Source organism: Helianthus annuus, chromosome 15, assembly GCF_002127325.2.
Source record: "Helianthus annuus cultivar XRQ/B chromosome 15, HanXRQr2.0-SUNRISE, whole genome shotgun sequence".
Classification (NCBI taxonomy): Eukaryota; Viridiplantae; Streptophyta; class Magnoliopsida; order Asterales; family Asteraceae; genus Helianthus; species Helianthus annuus.
The window spans coordinates 90365904-90388710 of record NC_035447.2 but is presented as its reverse complement, the minus strand read 5'-3'; positions in this window follow the sequence as shown (position 1 = coordinate 90388710).

Here is a 22807-nt window from a genome sequence, read left to right as displayed (position 1 = left end):
ATCATGGGTTGCCTTCCCTGTGACCCCGTTTGCCATAGGCTACACATATCCATTTCCAACCTTTACCCAGTCTTTCTTCTCCCTAACCGGCATCTCTTATATCCAAGCCATGCCGATGATCTGGAGGGTTTTGTATACCCTTGAAAGGATCATCGAGCAGGAGGGGATAGATTTAGGCATGGCTGAGTTGGGAGAACTGTATGATCTTACCACCTTTGGTTCCCATCGCTATCTGTTCAAACGAAAACCTGGGGAGGAGCATCCGATCTTCAAAGCCACCAAGAATGATACTAACTGGAAACGGCGTTTCTTTTTTGTGAGAAGAGATACCATCCCTAATGGGAAGGATTTACCCAAGAAATTGGCTACCTATGGTAGGATGGAGGATCCTGAGAAGGATCACCATAGAACTTATCCTTTAGTATAAGGATTACTGACATTGTTTTGCTTTCTTGTTGTGCAGCTATCTCCGTTTCACACCTCAGATTGACTCCTGCTGCTAAAGAGAGACTCTCTGCCTTCAAGAGACTTGACCCTGAAACAAGAACTTTCAAGACTACCACCCAAGATTCTCAGGAAGTATCCTCTGGTTCTGTCACGATGTCAAGTAAGTATCCTTGTTTAAATATTCAATTAAATAATGAAATTCAAGTAAAATTAAGATACTTATCTTGTTTTGGTTGTGTAAGTGCTGGAAAATCCACCAAGTCTGCTTCAAAGTTCAGCATCACCGATCTCACCAATGTCAGATCCTCAAAGAAGAAGACTCCTGCTAGCCCAACTGCTTCAATCCCCAAGGCACCCCTCAGAGGAAAGGGAGGCAAGAAGAGAAAGGCCTCCGAAGCTGAGGATCTGCAAGGCCTCCCCTTGATCCGCCAACAATTCCTAGACTACTTCAATGAGGTAAGGATCACTGTCCCTGCTTGTATATCCTGCTCGTTTGAGGATCATTTGGCTCTGACATTATCCTTTGTCTTCCTTGCAGAAATTTGCTGAGATCGAGACCTATGTTGGCCACGTTGAGGATCAGGATAGCAAGATTACTGATCTTCAACAGGTTGCCGTGCTGAAGGACCTCAAGATAGCTGATCTTCAGAAGGATTTCCAGAACGCCAGAAATGAGGCTGCCAAGATGCTGATCAACTTTGACTATGAGAGGCACGAGATCACCGATGATGCCAAGGTCTCCGCCGCCATAGCAATGTACAAGACCCAGCTGCAAATGGCCTTGGAAGCTCAGGATCCTACTTTTGACAAAAGCACCTGGGATGTGGAGGGCTGGAAGGCAAGGCTGGCTGAACTGGAGGACGAAGAAGAGGCTGAGGAGATCCTGACAATTGAGGCCGGAGGCAGTGGCAAGGATCAGGGTGGTGAGGCAAGTGGAGCTGGTGGTGAAGATGCAGCGAAGGTTTAAGCTGCAGGATTGGGCGATGAATGAAACTTCTAGACATAGCCGGAGCCCATTTTTTTTTGTTTAGTGGTTGTTTTGTTGAACAATGATGGTCTGTACTCTTGAACAATAGTTTTAGGTTTAAGGATCAAGGATCCTTCAGACAATAGGCAGGATTGCAAATGGTGGAGGGATCCTCTGTTTGGGGGATGAAACCATTGTGATCCTGCCGCCTTTACATTCCTGCACAACTTCAAGCCTATTATCATGGACACCCTTTACCTACCCCAGCGGACGGGCCACGTATTGCTGGTAGATGCTTGGGGTAGGTAATTTTGACAACCTTTTAAGGGTTAGTCTTTTTGTTAATAAATAAAACCTTAATCTTTTGTGGCTTATCCTGTGTTATTGTCCTTTTAGTTCCTTTAATTTTCAATTGTCTTGATGTGCATTTATTAAATCAGCAGTTTTAAATAAGTCAGATTGAAAATATTTAGGATATGATCCTTGATCAAATATCCTGTAGTTGAAAAATCCCAAAAGGTAGTACACATTTTAAGGATTACGAGATTAGTTGTCAAATTTCAAGGGTTACTCAAAGAAAAAATGAATAGAATTAAAAACAATTAAGGATCATACCTGAGGATCCAAGTTAGGATCCTAACCATAATCAGGATAACTATAAGATAAACCTTAGAGAGAAATAAGGATCAAGGATCCTTAGTTGTTTAACTTCAAAGACCTGAAATAGAGCATAACTTGGGACTAAGCCAATATAAGATAAGAGTTAGCAACTGGGGACAAGCCCAAGGATAACTGGGGACAAGCCCAAGGATAACTGGGGACAAGCCCAAGGATAACTGGGGACAAGCCCAAGGATAACTGGGGACAAGCCCAAGGATCGTATGTAAACTGGAGTATGGCCCTAATTGGCGACTATCCAAACTTAGTGACATGATAATGCCAAAACCTTAGCTAACGTGAAAACGTTAGAAACCTTAGGAACGGATGTATGGTACGTCTACCATTATACGTAGGATCCTAGGTATAGCCAGTACAATGGAATTATCAGCCCCTAAAGTGAGTACTGGTCCCAATGCCTTGAACTATACCAGGATCATCATGCGCTACAGGCGAAACTGGGGTCAAGCCCAAATAACTGGGGTTAAACCCAAGGATCTGGATTGCTTCTGTAGATAATCAACATTATGCTAAGGATACCTGAACTTTCAAAACTCAGAATCTTGTGAGAGAAGGATAAAGGACACATGATCCTTATCCTTGTATGAGAAAATAAGTAAATGAAATAGTTCAAGATTAGGACATTACCAGAGTAAGGATCATTGATGCTTTAAGGATCCTTCAAGGATACCCCTAATGTAAGGATCATACGTGCCAGGAGGATCCTGCTCACATGAAATATTTCTTCAAATGGACAGCATTCCAAACTCTTGGTAACAAATCACCTTCCATGGTCAGCAATCTATATGCCCCCTTTCCTGCTTCAGCTTCAATCAAATAAGGGCTTTCTCATTTTGGTGCCAATTTTCCATCAGCAGGATTGGTGGTATTCTGAAATGCTTTCCACAATACCATATCTCCAACTTGAAACTTCCTGATCCTGACATTTTTGTTATAAGCACCAGCCATTCTTTGTTGATAACTGGCCATCCTTATCCTAGCTAGATCCCTGATTTCTTCAATAGTATCCAGGTCTTGAGCCAGGTTCTCATCATTTTCTTCAGGATCACGGGTACTTGTTCTAGCAGTTGAAACCACCATTTCTGTTGGGATCACTGACTCTGCCCCAAATATCAAAGAGAATGGAGTCTGGCCTGTAGCATTCTTGGGGGTTGTCCTATCAGCCCAGAGCACATAAGGTAGTTCTTCTGCCCATTTCCCTTTCTTGGATCCAAGTTTCTTCTTTAAATTGTTGATGATGATCTTGTTGGATGATTCTGCTTGACCATTAGCTTGTGGGTGGACTGGTGTTGATGTTATCATCTTAATCCCCCAGCTGTCACAAAAGTTAGTGGTTCTGCCCCCAATAAATTGGGAACCATTATCACATATGATTTCAGAAGGAATACCAAATCTAGTTATAATATTTCTTTTAATGAAGGATATAACTTCCTTTTCTCTGACTTGGGCAAAAGCTTCAGCCTCTATCCACTTGGAGAAGTAATCAGTCATAGCAAGCATGAACACTTTCCCACCAGGTGCTTTAGGGAGTTTACCAACTATATCCATCCCCCACCTCATAAATGGCCAAGAGGAGGATATAGGATGTAGAAATTCAGCCGGCTGATGAAGGATATTGTTGTGTCTTTGACAAGGATCACACTTCTTAGCATATTCCACAGCATCTCTTTTCATAGTTGGCCAGTAGTATCCTGTCCTTAAGATCCTTGAGAACAATGCCCTGCCCCCAGTGTGGTTTCCACAATCTCCTTCATGGAAGTCTTTTAAAACTTCTTAGACTTCAGGATCCTCAATGCATCTTAAATATGGTCCTGCAAGAGATCGCTTATACAACATATTATTTAAGATTGTGAATTGAGATACCTTACTTTTGAAAGCCCTAGGATTTTCTCCCATAGGAATCTCTCCGTGTTATAAGTATCTCATGATTGGTGAGATCCATGATCCTGATCCTGATCCTGGATAAGATTGAGTATCCTCACTGGGGATAATTGCAGAATCCTCCCCTATTTCCATGGCTACATGATCCTCGATAGCAGGAGCCAAGATATGGATAATGGGAATGCTTATGTCCTCCGGGATCTTCAAAGATGATCCTAAATTAGCCAATGCATCAGCTTCTGTATTTTCTTCCCTTGGTACCTGTGTCAAACTAAAGGAAACAAAAGAAAGTGCCAATTCTTTGACTATCTCTAAATATTTGGTTAGCATTTCACCTTTAACAGTATAGGATCCATTAAAATGATTTGTAATTAATAATGAATCTACATGTACCTCAAGGTACCTGATCCCCATATGCTTCGCAATTCGTAAACCAGCAATCAAGGCTTCATATTCAGCCTCATTGTTAGTGGTTTGGAACTCACAAGCTATGGAGTGGAGTATTATGTCCCCCTGTGGCAATTTTAGTAGTATACCAAGCCCTGTGCCTTTGACATTTGAGGATCCATCAGTATAGAGTACCCAAGGATCCTTGGTCTCCTCTAGCTGCTGGACTTCTAAATCGGCTTCCTTTTGTAAATCACTACTGAAATCAGCCACAAAGTTGGCCAATGCTTGGGATTTGATGGCTGTTCTAGGCTCATATCTTATATCATAGGCACTAAGCTTCACTGCCCACTTGGCCATCCTTCCTGACATCTCTGGTTTCCTGAGGACATTCTTAATTGGAAAATTAGTTTTAACAACAATAACATGAGTTTCAAAATAATGTCTCAACTTAGCAGATGCCATGATTAACGCAAGAATAAGCTTTTCAAGGTGTGAATACCTGGATTCAGCATCAAGTAAACTCTTACTTACATAATAGACAGGATGTTGTGTACCTTCATGATCCTTAACAAGGACTACACTTACTGCTTTTGAGGATACTGCAAGATATAAGGATAACACATCTCCTTTTTCTGGTTTCATCAAGGCTGGGGCTGAGGATAGGTAATCTTTGAGAGCTCTTAGGGCATTTTCATGCTTCTCAGTCCACTCAAATTTCTTGTTCTTCCTTAGGATATCATAGAATTCTTTGCACTTCTCTGAGGATTTAGATATAAATCTGTTCAAAGCTGCTATTCTGCCTGTTAGCCTTTGGACATCCTTTGCATTGGCAGGAGATTTGATATTCACCAAGGCTTTGATTTGTTCCGGGGTAGCTTCAATGCCTCTCTTGGTCACCATATATCCTAAGAATTTACCTGCTTTAACACCAAAGTGACATTTTGAAGGATTAAGTTTCATATTATATTTGTCAAGGATATCAAATGCTTCCTCCAAGTCCCTTAGGTGATCCTCAGCTTTTATGGATTTTACCACCATATCGTCTATGTAAACCTCCATTGTTTATCCAATCTGATCCTTGAACATCATATTCACCAGCCTTTGATATGTTGCACCTGCATTCCTTAATCCAAACGGCATAGCAATATAACAATATATACCGGTTGGAGTCATAAAAGCCGTATCCTCTTGATCAGATGGTTCCACCTGAATTTGTTGGAATCCAGATGAAGCATCCATAAAAGTCAACAGTTCATGACCCGTCGTTGCATCCACCATGGAGTCAATGTGGGGTAATGGGAAAGGATCCTTGGGACATGCCTCATTTAAATCTGTAAAATCGACACATACCCTCCACTTTCCATTTTTCTTTTGAACAACAACCACATTGGCCAACTGTTAGGGCTGGATTTTTATGACATATGATCCTTACATGTGATCCTAACCAGTGATCCTTATTTCTTTGGCAGATAGTGATCCTCAGAAGAGTTCCAGGATCAGGATCACGGACCATCATAGGGATCCTCATGCTAATAGTTGTTTTCATTGGATTTAATGTTATCTTGCAGGAATGTCTAGCAGGATCCGCTCTTAGCAACGTAATCAAGGGACTCGTCTTTACAACTTTGGCATATGCTTAATCAGAGATGAACGTTGTAGAAGATATGGAAACTCAGCATGATTTAAGGGCGATAATTTAGGCTAGATTTACTTTTATTCCTAAAGGGGTAATGAGCTGATAGTTAGTCTATTTACCTAAAATAGGGCTACTCACACTTGTATATATAGCACTCTTCCACATTTGGAAGACACACAACACATTCCTCACACGCTTAGACACAATACTATAGTGATCCTTGTACTCAGCTCGTTACCATCCGAAGTTGTAATCATTATTTGTGATATTGAAGTTTGGTGATCGGTAGTTGCCATCACCCGAGGTTTTTTATGCCAGAGATCATTCATTGATCAAGGGCTTTTTCCTCGTATAAATCCTTGTGTCACTTGCATATTTCATACTAAAGTGATCCTTTACTTTTTCATCAAACCAAGCATCATTCCCCGTTTACATAGAGTTTGGTTGCATTATCCTTGTGTGATTTTTTGACCAAAACACCAACCATCTTGGATACTTAACCTCTCTAATCATACCTGCCCGAAGCAATTTCTCTACCTCTTCCTGGATAATGGCATTTCTTTCCGGTGCAAACTTCCTCCTTTTTTGATGGATCGGTTTGAATGACCTGTCAATGCCAAGTTTATGAGTTATAATATCCTTAGATATACCTGTCATATCCTCATGCTTCCATGCAAAAGTAGTCTTTCTTCTTTTGAGGAAGGATACAAAATCTTCTTTCATTTTGCCAAGGATCCCTGATCCGATATAGATTTTGGATTCAGGATCATCAGGATCCATGAGGATTTCTACCACATCCTGCTCTCTTGCCTCCAAGACATCCCTTGGAGGATACTTTGATTGCTATTGCTCCCTTGATTTCGAGGCTGGTTTCATTGATGAAGTGTAGCAATCCTTAGCCTCCTGCTGATCACTATCAATCTTGACTATTCCCCAAGGACTAGGGAGCTTCACACATTGATGGTAGGTAGATGGGACTGCCTTCATATTGTGTATCCAAGGCCTGCCAAGGATAACATTACAACAAGATAAATAGTCAATAACACAAAATTTTTGATAATTATGTAATCCTTCAACATAAATTGGGAGTTTAATGTCCCCTAGGGTGTTCTTGGTTTCGCCACTAAATCCCACGAGCATGGAGGATCTTGGTATGATATCTGATTCAGGGATACCCATTTTCTTCAGAACATCTAGCTGGATAATGTTCACTGAGCTTCCTCTGTCAATAAGGATCCTGCGGACAAAATGGTTAGAAATAAAAAGAGTAATAACTAAACCATCGTGATGAGGATCCTGGATGTCAACACGATCATCCTCATCAATGGTTATGACTTTTCCTTCAAAGACACTTGATGTTCGAACAGGTCTTTCTCCATTATCCATTTTAGCTTCCTTTGCATGCCTTTTAGCTGCTGAGAAGGATGTACCACAGATGTCTGATCCTCCAGAAATAAAGTTTATCACTTGTGCATCTGCTGGAGGGGCCGGAGCTTTTTCAGGGATCCTTTCAGGATCATGAGTCCTTGACTTTTTTCTACCCAGCAATTCTTTTAAATGCCCCTTGCTCAATAAGTATCCAATTTCCTTTCTCAATGCAATGCATTCCTCTGTTAAATGCCCAAAATCCACATGGTATGCACACCACTTTGATTTGTCTTTGGTTGCAGCCGGTCTGTCATTTTTTCTAGGCCATCTGGCTTTATCTCCTAGATTCTGCATCGCAAGGATTAGTTCTCAGCCATCAGAGGTCCCAGACATTCAATATATGGGTGGATCAAAAGGAGTGCATTGCGGCCCAGCAACAATGACTCAGGCATCAGGATCATATTTCCAACCGGCAGGATCCTATACTCAACATATGGGATCCTTCATGAGCTTAGGATCCTCCTTTGTTCCAGGGTCATCCTAGGTTCAAGGATCCTCCTTTGTTCCAGGGTCATCCCAGGTTCAAGGATCCTCCTTTGTTCCAGGATCATCCCAGGTTCAAGGATCCCTTCAGATGCCAGGATCCTTGAAGAATTTGCAAACAGGAAGTCTAGATGTCCATCAAGGAGATTTCATTCCAATGCAGACCGTTGCTTCCACTGGTCCCTCCATCATCCCAGAATCCCAGCAATATGGATTCACATCCGGTGTTCCTAACTTGAACCCAATGGAAGGTAACACCTTAAATAATTATCTTACCGCTAACCATGGATTCGTGCAGGATACAGGTATCAACCATGCTATGGCCAGAGAACTGCAGAAGCTGAAGGATATGATCTCAAGTGTTCCAGGGGTAGTCAAGCCTATCCCGGAGATTGCAGATGGAAGCCATAAGGTATCTCGTTTTGCACCACCAATTTGTGATGCAGAGGTACCCAAAAGGTTCCATATCCCTACTATGAAGCTGTATGATGGTACAACGGATCCTGAGGAGCACATAGCACAATACAGGGAGAGGATGGAGATCAATCCAATCCCAGAAAAGTTAAAGGAAGCATGCCTATGTAAAGGATTTGGATCCACTCTTACTGGATCAGCTCTTAAATGGCTGCTAAGTCTTCCCCCTTAATCTATTACTTCATTTGCTAATTTAGTTAATTTATTCAATAATCAATTCTCTTGTAGTAGAAAGTTTGAAAGATTGACTAGTGGTTTATATAGGGTAACTCAGGGTCATAATGAATCATTAAGGGATTACATAACGAAGTTTAGTAAAGAATCCTTGGATATTCCTAACTTGGATATGGCCACAGCTGTTGAGGCCTTCAAAATGGGATTGCTTAAGGATTCATTGTTCTATGATGATCTTGTTATGACACCATGCAGGAACCTAGATGAAGTAAGAACTCGGGCCCTCAGGTTCATCCGGCTAGAGGATGACAAGAGGATCCAGGAGAGACAAGCAGGATCCTCAAAGCAAGAAAAGCAAGGATCCTCTTTCAAAAGCAGCAAATTCAAATCCTACCATAGAAATGACAACCAGAACGTGCATGCTGTTGACCAAGAAGAGGATGATGAGGATTATCCTCCGATTTCTGAATATTGTTTTTCCGTTGACAATCATGATCTAATCCTTGCAATGCAGAATCTAGGAGAAAAAGCCAGGTGGCCCAGAAAGAATGACAAACCAACTGGAACTAAAGACAAATCGAAGTGGTGTGCATACCACGAGGATTTTGGGCATTTAACTGAAGAATGTATCGCATTAAGAAAGGAAATTGGATATCTTCTAAGCAAGGGGCATCTAAAAGAGTTGTTGGGAAGAAAAAAGCAAAGGACTCAGGATCCTGAAAGGATCCCTGAAAAAGCTCCAGCCCCTCCGGCAAATGCACAAGTGATCAACTTTATTTCTGGAGGATCAGACATCTGTGGTACATCGTTCTCGGCAGCTAAAAGGCATGCAAGGGAAGCTAAAATGGATAACGGAGAAAGGCCTATTCGAACATCAAGCGTCTCGGAAGGAAAAATTATAACCTTCGATGAGGATGATAGAATTAACATCCAGGATCCTCATCATGATAGTCTAGTCATCACTCTCTTTATCTCTAACCATTTTGTCCGCAGGATCCTTATCGACGGAGGAAGCTCAGTAAACATTATCCAGCTTGATGTTCTGAAGAAGATGGGTATTCCAGAATCAAAAATCACACCAAGATCCTCTGTGCTTGTGGGATTCAGTGGAGAAACTAAGAAAACCCTGGGGGACATCAAACTCCCAATCTACGTGGAAGGATTACATAATTATCAAAAATTTTGTGTTATTGACTGTTTATGTTGTTGTAATGTTATCCTTGGCAGGCACTGGATACATGATATGAAAGCAGTCCCATCCACCTACCATCAATGTGTGAAACTCCCTAGCCCATGGGGAATAATCAAGATCGACAGTGATCAGCAGGAGGCTAAGGATTGTTATACCTCATCCATGAAACCAACCTCGAAGCCAAGAGAGCAATAGCAATTACAGTATCCTCCAAGGAATGTCTTGGAGGCAAGGGAACAGGATGTGGACGAAATCCTTTTGGATCCTAATGATCCTGAATCAAAAATCTATATCGGATCAGGGATCCTTAGCAAGATGAAAGAAGACATGATATCCTTCCTCAAAAGAAGAAAATCTACCTTTGCATGGAAACACGAAGATATGACAGGTATATCTAAGGATATTATCACTCATAAACTTGGCATTGACAGGTCAATCAAACCAATCCATCAAAAAAGGAGGAAGTTTGCACCAGAAAGGAATGCCATTATCCAGGATGAAGTAGAAAGACTACTTCGAGCAGGTATGATCAGAGAGGTAAAATATCCAAAATGGTTAGCCAATGTGGTTGTTGTCCAAAAGAAAAACGGAAAGTGGAGGGTATGTGTCGATTTCACTGATCTGAATAAGGCATGTCCCAAGGATCCTTTCCCATTACCCCACATTGACTCCATGGTAGATGCAACGGCGGGGCATGAACTGTTAACTTTTATGGATGCATCATCTGGATTCCAACAAATTCAGATGGAGCCATCTGACCAAGAGGATACGGCTTTTATGACCCCAAGCGGTTTATATTGTTATATTGCCATGCCTTTTGGATTAAGAAATGCAGGTGCAACATATCAAAGGCTGGTGAATATGATGTTCAAAGATCAAATTGGACAGACTATGGAAGTGTACATAGATGATATGGTAGTAAAGTCAAAGAAAGCTGAGGATCACCTAAGGGACTTGGAGGAAGCATTTGATATCCTTGATAATTATAACATGAAGCTTAATCCTTCAAAATGTCACTTTGGTGTTAAAGCAGGTAAATTTCTAGGATATATGGTAACTCAGAGGGGCATTGAAGCAAGCCGGAACAAATTAAAGCATTGGTAAATATCAAATCCCCTGCCAACGCTAAGGATGTGCAAAGGCTAACAGGCAGGATAGCAGCTCTAAATAGGTTCATATCCAAATCCTCAGAAAGATGTAAAGAATTCTATGATATCCTAAGAAAGAACAAGAAATTTGAGTGGACTGAAAAACATGAGAATGCTTTACAAGCCCTCAAAGAATACATGTCCTCAGCTCCAGCATTGATGAAACCCGGAAAAGGAGATGTGTTATCCTTATACCTGGCGGTATCCTCAACAGCTGTAAGTGCAGTCCTTGTTAAGGATCATGAAGGTACACAATATCTTGTCTATTATGTAAGTAAGAGTTTACTTGATGCTGAATCCAGGTACTCACACCTTGAAAAACTTATTCTTGCATTAATTATGGCATCTACTAAGTTAAGACATTATTTTGAAACCCATGCTATTGTTGTTAGAACTAATTTTCCAATCAAGAATGTCCTCAGGAAACCAGAGATGTCCGGAAGGATGGCTAAGTGGGCAGTAAAGCTTAGTGCCCATTGTTTTGGTTAAAAATCACACAAGGATAATGCAACCAAACTTTATGTAAATGGGGTATGATGCTTGGTTTATAGAAAAAGTAAAGGATCACTTCAGTGTGAAATATGCAAAGACACAATGATTTATACGAGGAAAAAGCCCTTCATCAATGTATGATCTCCGGCATAAAAAACCTCGGGTGATGGCAACTACCGATCACCAAACTTCAATATATCAAAATATGGTTACAACTTCGGATGATAATGAGCTGAGTACAAGGATCACTATCGTAATGTGTGTCTAAGCGTGTGAGAATTGTGTTGTTTCTTCTTCCGAATGGGGAAGAGTGTTATATATACAAGTGTAGGTGACCTATTTTAGGTAAAAAGACTAATAATCAGCTCATTACCCCTTTAGAAATAAAAGTAAATCTAGCCTAAATTATCGCCCTTAAATCATGCCAAGTTTCCATATCCTTCACAACGTCCATCTCTGATTAAGCACATGCTATAGTTGTAAAGACTCGTCCTTTGATTGTGATGCTTAAGAGCGGATCCTGCTAGATGTCCTGCAAAACAACATTAATTTCAACGAAAGCAACTGTTAGCATGAGGATCCTATGATGGTCCGTGATCCTGATCCTGGAACTCTGCTGGGGATCACTATCTGCCAAAGAAACAAGGATCACTGGTTAGGATCACACGTGAGGATCATATATTGTAAAAATCCAGCCCTAACAATTGCCCCCAAAATATAAGGAGTTATTTCGTAAATAAATGAGTTATATTTTGCTTTGATCTTGTCTGCAACGAACAACTCGGATAACTAGCCGTTAATCTCGAACTAGCCGTTGCAACCTTTACGTCATTGAGGTGACATCCCTGCAAATCATGATTATAAATAGGAGATAGGGTTAGGATAAATCTGCATTTAAATTCAAGATATTCTCCCTTTATAATCTCTACCGAAGATCAATCAGGTATTCTCTTCTCTTCTTTCTTCCTTCTCTTGCTCTGTTTTTCTGCTTTTATCCTGCCAAGAGTATGTTGCTCCGAAATTCCCCTCACAAGGATCACAAGAAGAGCAGTCCCCTGAAAAGCCAAGGGATCGTCAAAGACTCCCCTACGGAGAGGTGCTGCTTCACTGACGCTCATGTTGATAGGATCCGTCACTGTTTTCCGGCGGATACCGTCTTCAAGTCTTTTACTCCCACCGCTCTGAGTGATTTCGTTTCTGACGCCTGGGTGGCCTTTCCTGCAACTCCGTTTACCATAGGATATTCATATCCTTTTCCAGCCTTCACCCAATCCTTCTTTTCTCTGACCGGCATGTCCTATATCCAAGCCATGCCGATGATCTGGAGGGTTCTATGTACCCTTGAGAGGATCATCGAGCAGGAGGGGATTGACTTAGGGATGTCGGAGCTGGCCGAGCTATATGATCTTACCACGTTTGGTTCTTGTCGGTACTTGTTGAAACGGAAAGCTGGGGAGGATCACCCTGTTCTTAAGGTCACCAAGAATGATACAAATTGGAAGCGGCGATTTTTCTTTGTTAGGAGGGATACCATCCCTAATGGGAAGGATTTGCCCAAGGAGTGGGCTACTCATGGTAGGATAGAGGATCCTGGAAGGATCACCATCAGACTTGTTCCTTATGATGAGGATCACTAATGTCTTTTTTGTTTTTTATGCAGCTATATCCATTGCTTATCTCAAGTTAACCCCTGCTGCAAGAGAGAGAGTTTTAGCTTTCAAAAAGCTTGATCCTGAGACCAGAAGTTTTCAAGTCACCGTCCAAGATTCACAAGAAGTATCCTCCGCATCTGCCACTATGTCAAGTAAGTATCCTTATTAAAAAGTAAGTTATATGTAGGACTGTTTAGTTAATAAGGGAACTTATCTTGTTTTGATTGTGTACGCGCTGGGAAACCTGCTAAGTCTGCTAAGTCTGCCTCCAAGTTTGGGATTGATGAACTTGCCAATGTCAAGTCTTCAAGAAAGAAGACTTCTGTTGCCAGTCCCTCTGCTTCGGCCCCTAAAGCGCCTGTTAGGGGTAAGGGGAAGAAGAGAAAGACTTCTGAGGATCTCCAAGGATTTCCCCTGCTCCGCCAGCAGTTCCTTGACTATGTCAATGAGGTAAGGATCATTGCCCCTGTTGGTTATCCTTCTTGAATATCCTGCTTGTGACAACTCGAAATTTAGAACCTTTCTTGTGCCTCGATGTAGCATACTTGTACGTTATGTGACTAGTTAACTGATTAAACTTAACGATAAACGTGAACCTTTTATGTGATATGTACTTTGTTATGTGTGCACTTGTATGTATATATGTACATGTTATATGTGAGCCGAGAACCCAAGCGAGAACAAAGGACCCGACTCGAGACCATGAGGTCTTGAGTGAATAGTGACCGATTTGGGCCTTTGGGCCGTGACCTCCTCTAACCGGCTAGTAAGCCCTTAGGGTGCATGTGTGAAACAAGTATATATATTATACTTGTAACCATCTTTACCATTTTCTTGGACAACCAACACACACACACACACTCTCCTATCTTCTCTCCTACAAAACCCTAAGCAACATAAACACACTCCTAGTAACCGGCTCACACTTGACCTTTGGATTCAAGATTGGAAATCGACACTTGGAGTTCACCTTTCCTACCTCTTAACCGGTTAGTGATTCTTATTGTGTTTGTGCTTGGATTGATGATTATGACATTAGGGTTGTTTGCTAAGTTGTTGCACAAGAAATGATTGTTTATGATAAAAATGTTACTTGAAAGGAAATAACTACTTGTTGAACAAAGGATGATGTTTATTGTGTTTGGATATTAGTGTTTACATGATGTTCTTGATGTATATGATGATTCTAATGTGTACAATGAGATAACCGGTTAATATGCTTGATTTCGGATGGATAGTGCTTGGTGTTTAAGTGAAGATCGAATCACTAGTCTTGTTGAGCATGAAATCGGTATATGTTTGTCATATTATCGGTTAAGTATAGAACCGGATTGTGGTATTAAGTCCAAGTGTTCGATAGTTGTTCGTGTATAATTAGGAAGAATGCATTATATGCTTGAACAAAGGTTGAATATGTTATGAATATGCTTGAATGTTTGAAGAACATGAAGAACTTGTTGAATATGCTTTGAATGTGGGTTAAATATTTGAAATCCTGCTTGTTTGATCTGAATTCATGAATGTTTAGACAAGAAAACATGTTTAAGTGGATAGTACACAAATAGGGTGCATGCAATTGGAATTCTATTGGATAGTACAACTGTGCAGAGTCAGCAACTGTTGGGGAGTCGAGACCCCTGGTTGCGACTCGAAACCTCAGGTTACGACATCGGTTGCGAGTCAAGAACGCCTGGTTGCGACTCGCAACCACAGCATGATGAACCGAGACCACAGGTTGCGATACAGGTTACGAGTCCCGTTGCGACTCGAGACCAAAACATGACAAGCCGAGACCACGGTTGCGACATAGGTTGCGACTCGCAACCACCTATGATCAGCACAAACAGCATGACTCGAAACCATGCTTGCGAGTCCGGTTGCGACTCGAGACCACGCTTATTAGACTGGCTTAATTATGGGCCTACGTTAATGGGCCAGGCTTATGGACTTCTGTGTTACTGTTGACGTATTGTTTGGGCCTGTCGTTACGAGCCCAACTGTTAGGGCCTCACACTTAGACTTTGGGTTGTATTTGATTGTTAACTGTGAAACTTGTTGTGAACTATTGATGAACTGCCATACTAGAACGCGTATGCCATGACTACTACTTGTACGTGCACTGCTTGGCTTGAATCTGATACGAATAATATCTGTGATAGGACCTAATTGATTACCTGCAATTTGATTGACTTTTCTGTGTTACTACCGAGCAAACCAAGGTGAGTTCACACCCTCTACAAAGCATGGGATTCCCTGGGTTGGGAACGGGGTTAAGGAACGTGGATTCCTCGTCCTCCTTGGGTAGGACGGCAGTGGTTCAGGAATGTGATTCCTCGTCCGGATGGACGGATAACTCGTACTAGACTAAAACTCTATCACGAAGTCCCTCCTTTTTGTATCGACTTAATCGCCGGGCCAATGGCGAGCGGGTCATTAGTTAGATAGCGCTATTTAGGTCTGACAAACCTCACACCGTGCCGCAGAGGACGGGCGTGAACTAATGGATCTGGGGCACGTCAATGATGATAGACATTGATGTTTTCAGGGCACATAAACATGACTACAGTCAGCAGTCGATATGGTAACGAGTCTAGTGTACGCATGGGGTAGCCCCCACGGCCGAAATGCCTGATAACTATCATGGGGTAGCCCCCACGGCTGGAATGCCGGAGTAACTGGGAATGAACAAGTCACGTTTTTAAACTATGGGGTAATCCCCACGGCAGGATGCCAGTTAAAGGAATCTGTTTTCGAAATAACTAAAACGAACACCCAACTGTGAACTCACTCAACTAGTTGTTGACTCGTTACTACATGCTTTGCAGGACCATAGGTACTCAGCTGGAGCTTGCATGGAGGAGAATCGTTGTGGGACACGGATTGCTGCGTGTCATATTTTATTTGAAAACATTTGAACTTATGTTATAACTTTAAACTTATGCTTCCGCTTACAACTTAAACTTGGTTTTGTTGGATCACCAATCGTATTGGTTAAACTTTTATGATTATTATATGCTTGTTCAGTATGATTGGTGGCTGGATCCTGGTCAGTCACGCCTCCAAGCGGTAGTACTCCGCAGGTGGGATTTTGGGGGTGTGACACTGCTTGTGTATTTTGCCTGTATATCCTGCTTCTTTGAGGATCACCTGATCCTGAACTTACCTTTTTTCTCTTTTGCAGAAACTTGCTGAGATTGAGACCTACCTTGGCCACGTCGAGGATCAGGAAAGCCAAATCGCCGACCTCCAACAAATGGGCGTGTTGAAGGATCTCAAGATAGCCGATCTTGAGAAGGAACTCCGGGCTACAAAGGATGAGGCTGCTCAAAGGCTGATCGACATGGATGGCGAGAAGCAGGAGATCACCCAGGATGCCAAGGTCTCTGCCGCAATTGCCATGTACAAGATACAACTACAGATGGCTGCGGAGGCTCAGGATCCTGCCTTTGACAAAAGCTCATGGGACGTGGAGGGTTGGAAGGCGAGATTGGCAGAGCTGGAGGATGAGGATGAAGCTGAGGATATCCCAATGCTGGAGGGTGGTGATGCTGGCAAGGATCAGGGTGGAGAAGCTAGTGGAGCCGGTGGTGATGGAGCAGCGAAGGTTTGAGCTGCAGGATTGGGCAATGATGGATATTTCGAGACTAGGCCGGAGCCCAATTTTTTAAGTATGGTAGTGTTTTTTTTTGTGGTTGTGATGTTTGAAACAATTTATGGTCTGTAACTTGAACAATAGTTTTTAGGGTTAAGGATCATGGATCCTTTGGACAATAGGTAGGATTACAAAAGGTGGAGGGATCCTCTGTTTGGGGGATGAAGCCTTTGTGATCCTGTCGCCTTTAATTTCCTGCACCTGCTAAGACCGCACAGACAATGGACACCCTTTGCCAACCCATGTGGACGGGCCACGTTTTGCTGGTAGAAATGTGGGTTGGCAATTTTGACAACTTTTTGAAAGGGTTTAAGATCCTTTTGTTAATAATATAACTTTAATTCTTCTGGCTTATCTCGTGTTGTTATCCTTTATTTATCTTCTTATTTTCCAGTTTGTTTTAGAAACATATTCGTTAGAGTAACAAGAGTTGAGCAAACCATGTTTAATAAATTTAGGATATGATCCTAGATCAAATATCCTGACACTGAAAATTTTTGAAGCAATCAATTTCAAGGATCATAGGTTTAGTTGTCAAAGTGTAAGGGTTGTTTAGTATAATCAAAATAGTCAAGGATCATACCTGAGGATCCAAGTTGGGATCCTAACCTTTAATCAAGATAACCATAAGTGAAATTTTAACGGATGATAAGGATTAAGGATCCTTATTTATTTAACTTCGAGAACCTGAAAAATGGAATATAACTTGGGACTAAGCCAATGTAAAAGATAAATTAGTAGCTGGGGACATGCCCAAAGGATAACTGGGGATGATCCCAAAGGATCACTGGGGACAAGCCCAAAGGATAACTGGGGACAAGCCCAAAGGATAACTGGGGACAAGCCCAAAGGATCACTGGGGACAAGCCCAAAGGATCGTATGTAAACTGGAGTATGGCCCTTAATGGCGACTATCCAAACTTAGTGACATGAAAATGTCAAAACCTTAGCTAACGTGAAAACGTTAGAAACCTTATGAACGGATGTATGGTACGTCTACCATTATACGTAGGATCCTAGGTATAGCCAGTACGATGAGGTTGTCAGCCCCGGAAGTGGGTACTGGTCCCAAAGACGTGAACTATATCAGGATCATCGTGCGCTGCTGGCGGAAACTGGGGATAATCCCAAGGATAACTGGGGTTGAACCCAAGGATCAGTGGTGCTTTTGAAGATCTTTAACGATATGCTGAAGATACCTGAACTATTCATAACTCAAATGGTTCGTGAGAAGAGGATGAAGGATACATGATCCTTATCCTTAGGTAAAAAGTAAGGAAATGTAATAGTTTTAAGATAAGGACATTACCAGAGTAAGGATCACTGACATCACCGGGATCCTTCGAGGATACTTCAGTGTAAGGATCACATGCTTGAAGGATCATGTTCACATAAAGTATCTCTTTAAGTGAACAGCATTCCAGGCTCGAGGTAACAAGTTTCCTTCCATAGTTAGCAATCTGTATGCCCCCTTTCCTGCTTCAGCTTCAATCAAGTAAGGGCCTTCCCACTTTGGTGCTAACTTCCCGTCAGCAGGATTAATAGTGTTTTGGAATGCTTTTCTCAACACCATATCTCCGACTTGAAACTTCCTTATCCTAACATTTTTGTTGTAAGCACCAGCCATTCTTTGTTGGTAGCTTGCCATCCTTATCCTAGCCAGATCCCTGATTTCCTCAATAGTATCCAAATCCTGAGCCAGGATTGTAGCATTCTCTTCAGGATCACGAGCACTTGTTCTAGCAGTTGGGATCACCATCTCTGTTGGGATCACCGCTTCTGCCCCAAATACTAAAGAGAAAGGTGTTTGACCAGTGGTATTCTTGGGAGTTGTCCTATCAGCCCATAACACATAAGGTAACTCCTCTGCCCATTTTCCCTTCTTGGATCCTAGCTTCTTCTTCAGATTGTTGATGATGATCTTGTTGGATGATTCTGCTTGGCCATTGGCTTGTGGATGAACTGGTGTTGATGTTATCATCTTAATTCCCCAACTGTCACAAAAGTTAGTGGTTCTGCTTCCAATGAATTGGGAACCATTATCACATACAATTTCAGAGGGAATGCCAAATCTAGTTATAATGTTTCTTTTGATAAAGGATATAACTTCTTTTTCTCTGACTTGAGCAAAGGCTTCAACTTCTATCCACTTAGAGAAGTAGTCAGTCATGGCAAGCATAAATACTTTTCCACCAGGTGCTTTAGGGAGCTTGCCAACTATATCCATCCCCCATCTCATGAATGGCCAAGAGGATGGTATAGGGTGTAGCAATTCAGCTGGTTGATGAAGGATATTGCTGTGTCTTTGACAAGGATCACATTTCCTAGCATATTCTACAGCATCCCTTTTCATGGTTGGCCAGTAGTATCCTGTTCTAAGGATCCTTGAGAACAATGCCCTGCCCCCGGTGTGGTTTCCACAATCTCCTTCATGGAAGTCTCTCAACACTTCTTCAATTTCAGGATCCTCGATACATCTTAAATATGGTCCTGCAAGAGATCGTTTATATAGCACATTATTTAAGATTGTGAATTGAGATACCTTAATCCTGAAAGCTCTAGGATTTTCCCCCATCGGAATCTCCCCGTATTGCAAGTATCTCATAATTGGTGAGATCCATGATCCTGAATAGGATTGAGCTTCTTCACTAGGGACCACTGCAGTATCCTCTTCTATTTCCATGGCCACCTGATTTTCAATGGCAGGAGCCAGGATATGGATGATAGGGATACTCATATCTTCTGGAATCTTTAAGGATGATCCTAGGTTGGCCAATGCATCAGCTTCCGTGTTATCCTCCCTTGGTACCTGTGTTAAGCTGAAAGAGACAAAAGAGAGTGCCAATTCCTTGACTATCTCTAAATATTTGGTTAGTTTTTCTCCTTTAACAGCATAGGATCCATTAAAGTGATTGGTGATCAATAATGAGTCTACATATACTTTAAGATACTTTACCCCCATATCCTTAGCAATTTGTAAGCCAGCAATTAAGGCTTCATATTCAGCCTCATTGTTAGTTGCTTGGAACTCACAGGCTATGGAGTGGGGTATTATGTCCCCCTGTGGCGATTTTAGTAGTATCCCGAGCCCTGTGCCCTTGACATTTGAGGATCCATCAGTGTGTAGTATCCAAGGATCCTTGGTCTCATCCAGCTGCAGGACCTCCAATTCTGCTTCTTTTTGTAGATCACTACTTAAATCAGCCACAAAGTCAGCTAGTGCTTGGGATTTGATGGCTGTTCTAGGCTCGTATCTTATATCATGGGCACTAAGCTTTACTGCCCATTTAGCCATTCTTCCGGACATCTCTGGTTTCCTGAGGACATTCTTGATTGGAAAATTAGTTCTAACAACAATAGTATGGGTTTCAAAATAATGCCTTAACTTAGTTGATGCCATGATTAATGCAAGAATAAGTTTTTCGAGGTGTGAGTACCTGGATTCGGCGTCAAGTAAACTTTTACTTACATAGTAGATAGGATATTGTGTACCTTCGTGATCCTTAACAAGGACAGCACTTACAGCGGTTGAGGATACCGCCAGGTATAAGGATAACACATCTCCTTTTTCGGGTTTTGATAATGCTGGTGCTGAGGACATATATTCTTTAAGGGCTTGTAAAGCATTCTCATGTTTCTCAGTCCATTCAAACTTCTTGTTCTTCCTTAGGATATCGTAAAATTCTTTACATTTCTCCGAGGATTTTGATATGAACCTGTTCAGAGCTGCTATCCTGCCTGTTAACCTTTGCACATCCTTAGCATTGGCAGGGGACTTGATATTCACTAGTGCTTTAATTTGCTCCGGACTTGCTTCAATGCCCCTCTGAGTTACCATATATCCTAGGAATTTTCCTGCCTTAACACCAAAGTGGCATTTTGAAGGATTAAGCTTCATGTTATAATTATCAAGGATATCAAATGCTTCTTCCAAATCCCTTAGGTGATCCTCAGCTTTCTTTGATTTGACTACCATATCATCTATGTATACTTCCATAGTTTGTCCAATTTGATCTTTGAACATCATATTCACCAGCCTTTGATATGTTGCACCTGCATTTCTTAATCCAAAAGGCATGGCAATATAACAATACAAACCTGTTGGGGTCATAAAGGCTGTATCCTCTTGGTCAGATGGTTCCATCTGAATTTGTTGGAATCCAGATGATGCATCCATAAAGGTCAACAGTTCATGCCCCGCCGTTGCATCCACCATGGAGTCAATGTGGGGTAATGGGAAAGGATCCTTGGGACATGCCTTATTCAGATCAGTGAAATCGACACATACCCTCCACTTTCCGTTTTTCTTTTGGACAACAACCACATTGGCTAACCATTTTGGATATTTTACCTCTCTGGTCATACCTGCTCGAAGTAGTCTCTCTACTTCTTCTTGGATAATAGCATTCATTTCTGGTGCAAACTTCCTCCTTTTTTGATGGATTGGTTTGATAGACCTGTCAATGCCAAGTTTGTGAGTAATAATATCCTTAGATATACCTGTCATATCTTCATGTTTCCAAGCAAAGGTAGATCTTCTTCTTTTGAGGAAGGATATTAAGTCTTCTTTCATCTTGCCAAGGATCCCTGATCCGATATAGATTTTTGATTCAGGATCACTAGGATCCAAGAGGATTTCGTCCACATCTTGTTCCCTTGCCTCCAAGACATTCCTCGGAGGGTACTGTAATTGCTATTGCTCCCTTGGCTTCGAGGTTGGCTTCATGCATGAGGTATAACAATCCTTAGCCTCCTGCTGATCACTGTCGATCTTGATTATTCCCCATGGGCTAGGGAGCTTCACATATTGATGGTAGGTGGATGGGACTGCTTTTATATCATGTATCCAAGGCCTGCCAAGGATAACATTGCAACAAGATAAACAGTCAATAACACAAAATTTCTGATAATTATGTAATCCTTCCACGTAGATTGGGAGTTTGATGTCCCCCAGAGTTTTCTTCGTTTCTCCACTGAATCCTACAAGTACGGAGGATCTTGGTGTAATGTCTGATTCTGGAATACCCATTTTCTTCAGAACATCAAGCTGGATAATGTTCACTGAGCTTCCTCCATCGATAAGGATCCTGCGGACAAAATGGTTAGAGATAAAGAGAGTAATAACTAAACTATCATGATGAGGATCCTGAATGTTAATGCGATCATCCTCATCAAACGTTATCATCTTCCCTTCTGAGACACTTGATGTTCTAATAGGCCTTTCTCCATTATCCATTTTTTACTCCTTTGCATGCCTTTTGGCCGCCGAGAAGGATGTACCACAGATGTCTGATCCTCCGGAAATAAAGTTGATCACTTGTGCATTTGCCGGAGGTGCTGGAGCCTTTTCAGGGATCCTTTCAGGATCCTGAGTCCTTTGCTTTTTTCTTCCCAACAATTCTTTTAGATGCCCCTTGCTTAACAGATATCCAATCTCTTTTCTTAAAGCTATGCATTCTTCAGTTAGATGCCCGAAATCCTCATGGTATGCACACCATTTTGACTTGTCTTTAGTCCCGGATGGTTTATCATTCTTCCTGGGCCACCTAGCTTTCTCTCCTAGATTCTGCATTGCAAGGATTAGTTCATGATTATCAACGGAAAAACAATATTCTGAGATTGGAGGATAATCTTCATCATCCTCTTCTTGGTCAACATCATGCACATTCTGTTTGTCATTTCTATGGTAGGATTTGAATTTGTTGTTCTTGAAGGAGGATCCTTGCTTCTCCTGTTTTGAGGATCCTACTTATCTCTCCTGGATCCTCTTGTCATCCTCTAGCCGGATGAACCTGAGTGCCCGAGTTCTTACTTCATCTAGATTCCTGCATGGTGTCATAACAAGATCATCATAGAATAATGAATCCTTAAGCAGTCCCATTTTGAAGGCTTTAACAGCCGTAGCCATATCCAAGTTGGGAATGTCCAAGGATTCTTTACTAAATTTAGTTATATAATCCCTTAGTGATTCATTATGACTTTGAGTTACCCTATATAAATCACTAGTTAATCTTTCAAATTTTCTACTACAAGAGAATTGGTTATTGAATAAATTAACTAAATTAGCAAATGAAGTAATAGAGTAAGGGGGAAGACTTAGCAGCTGTTTTGGT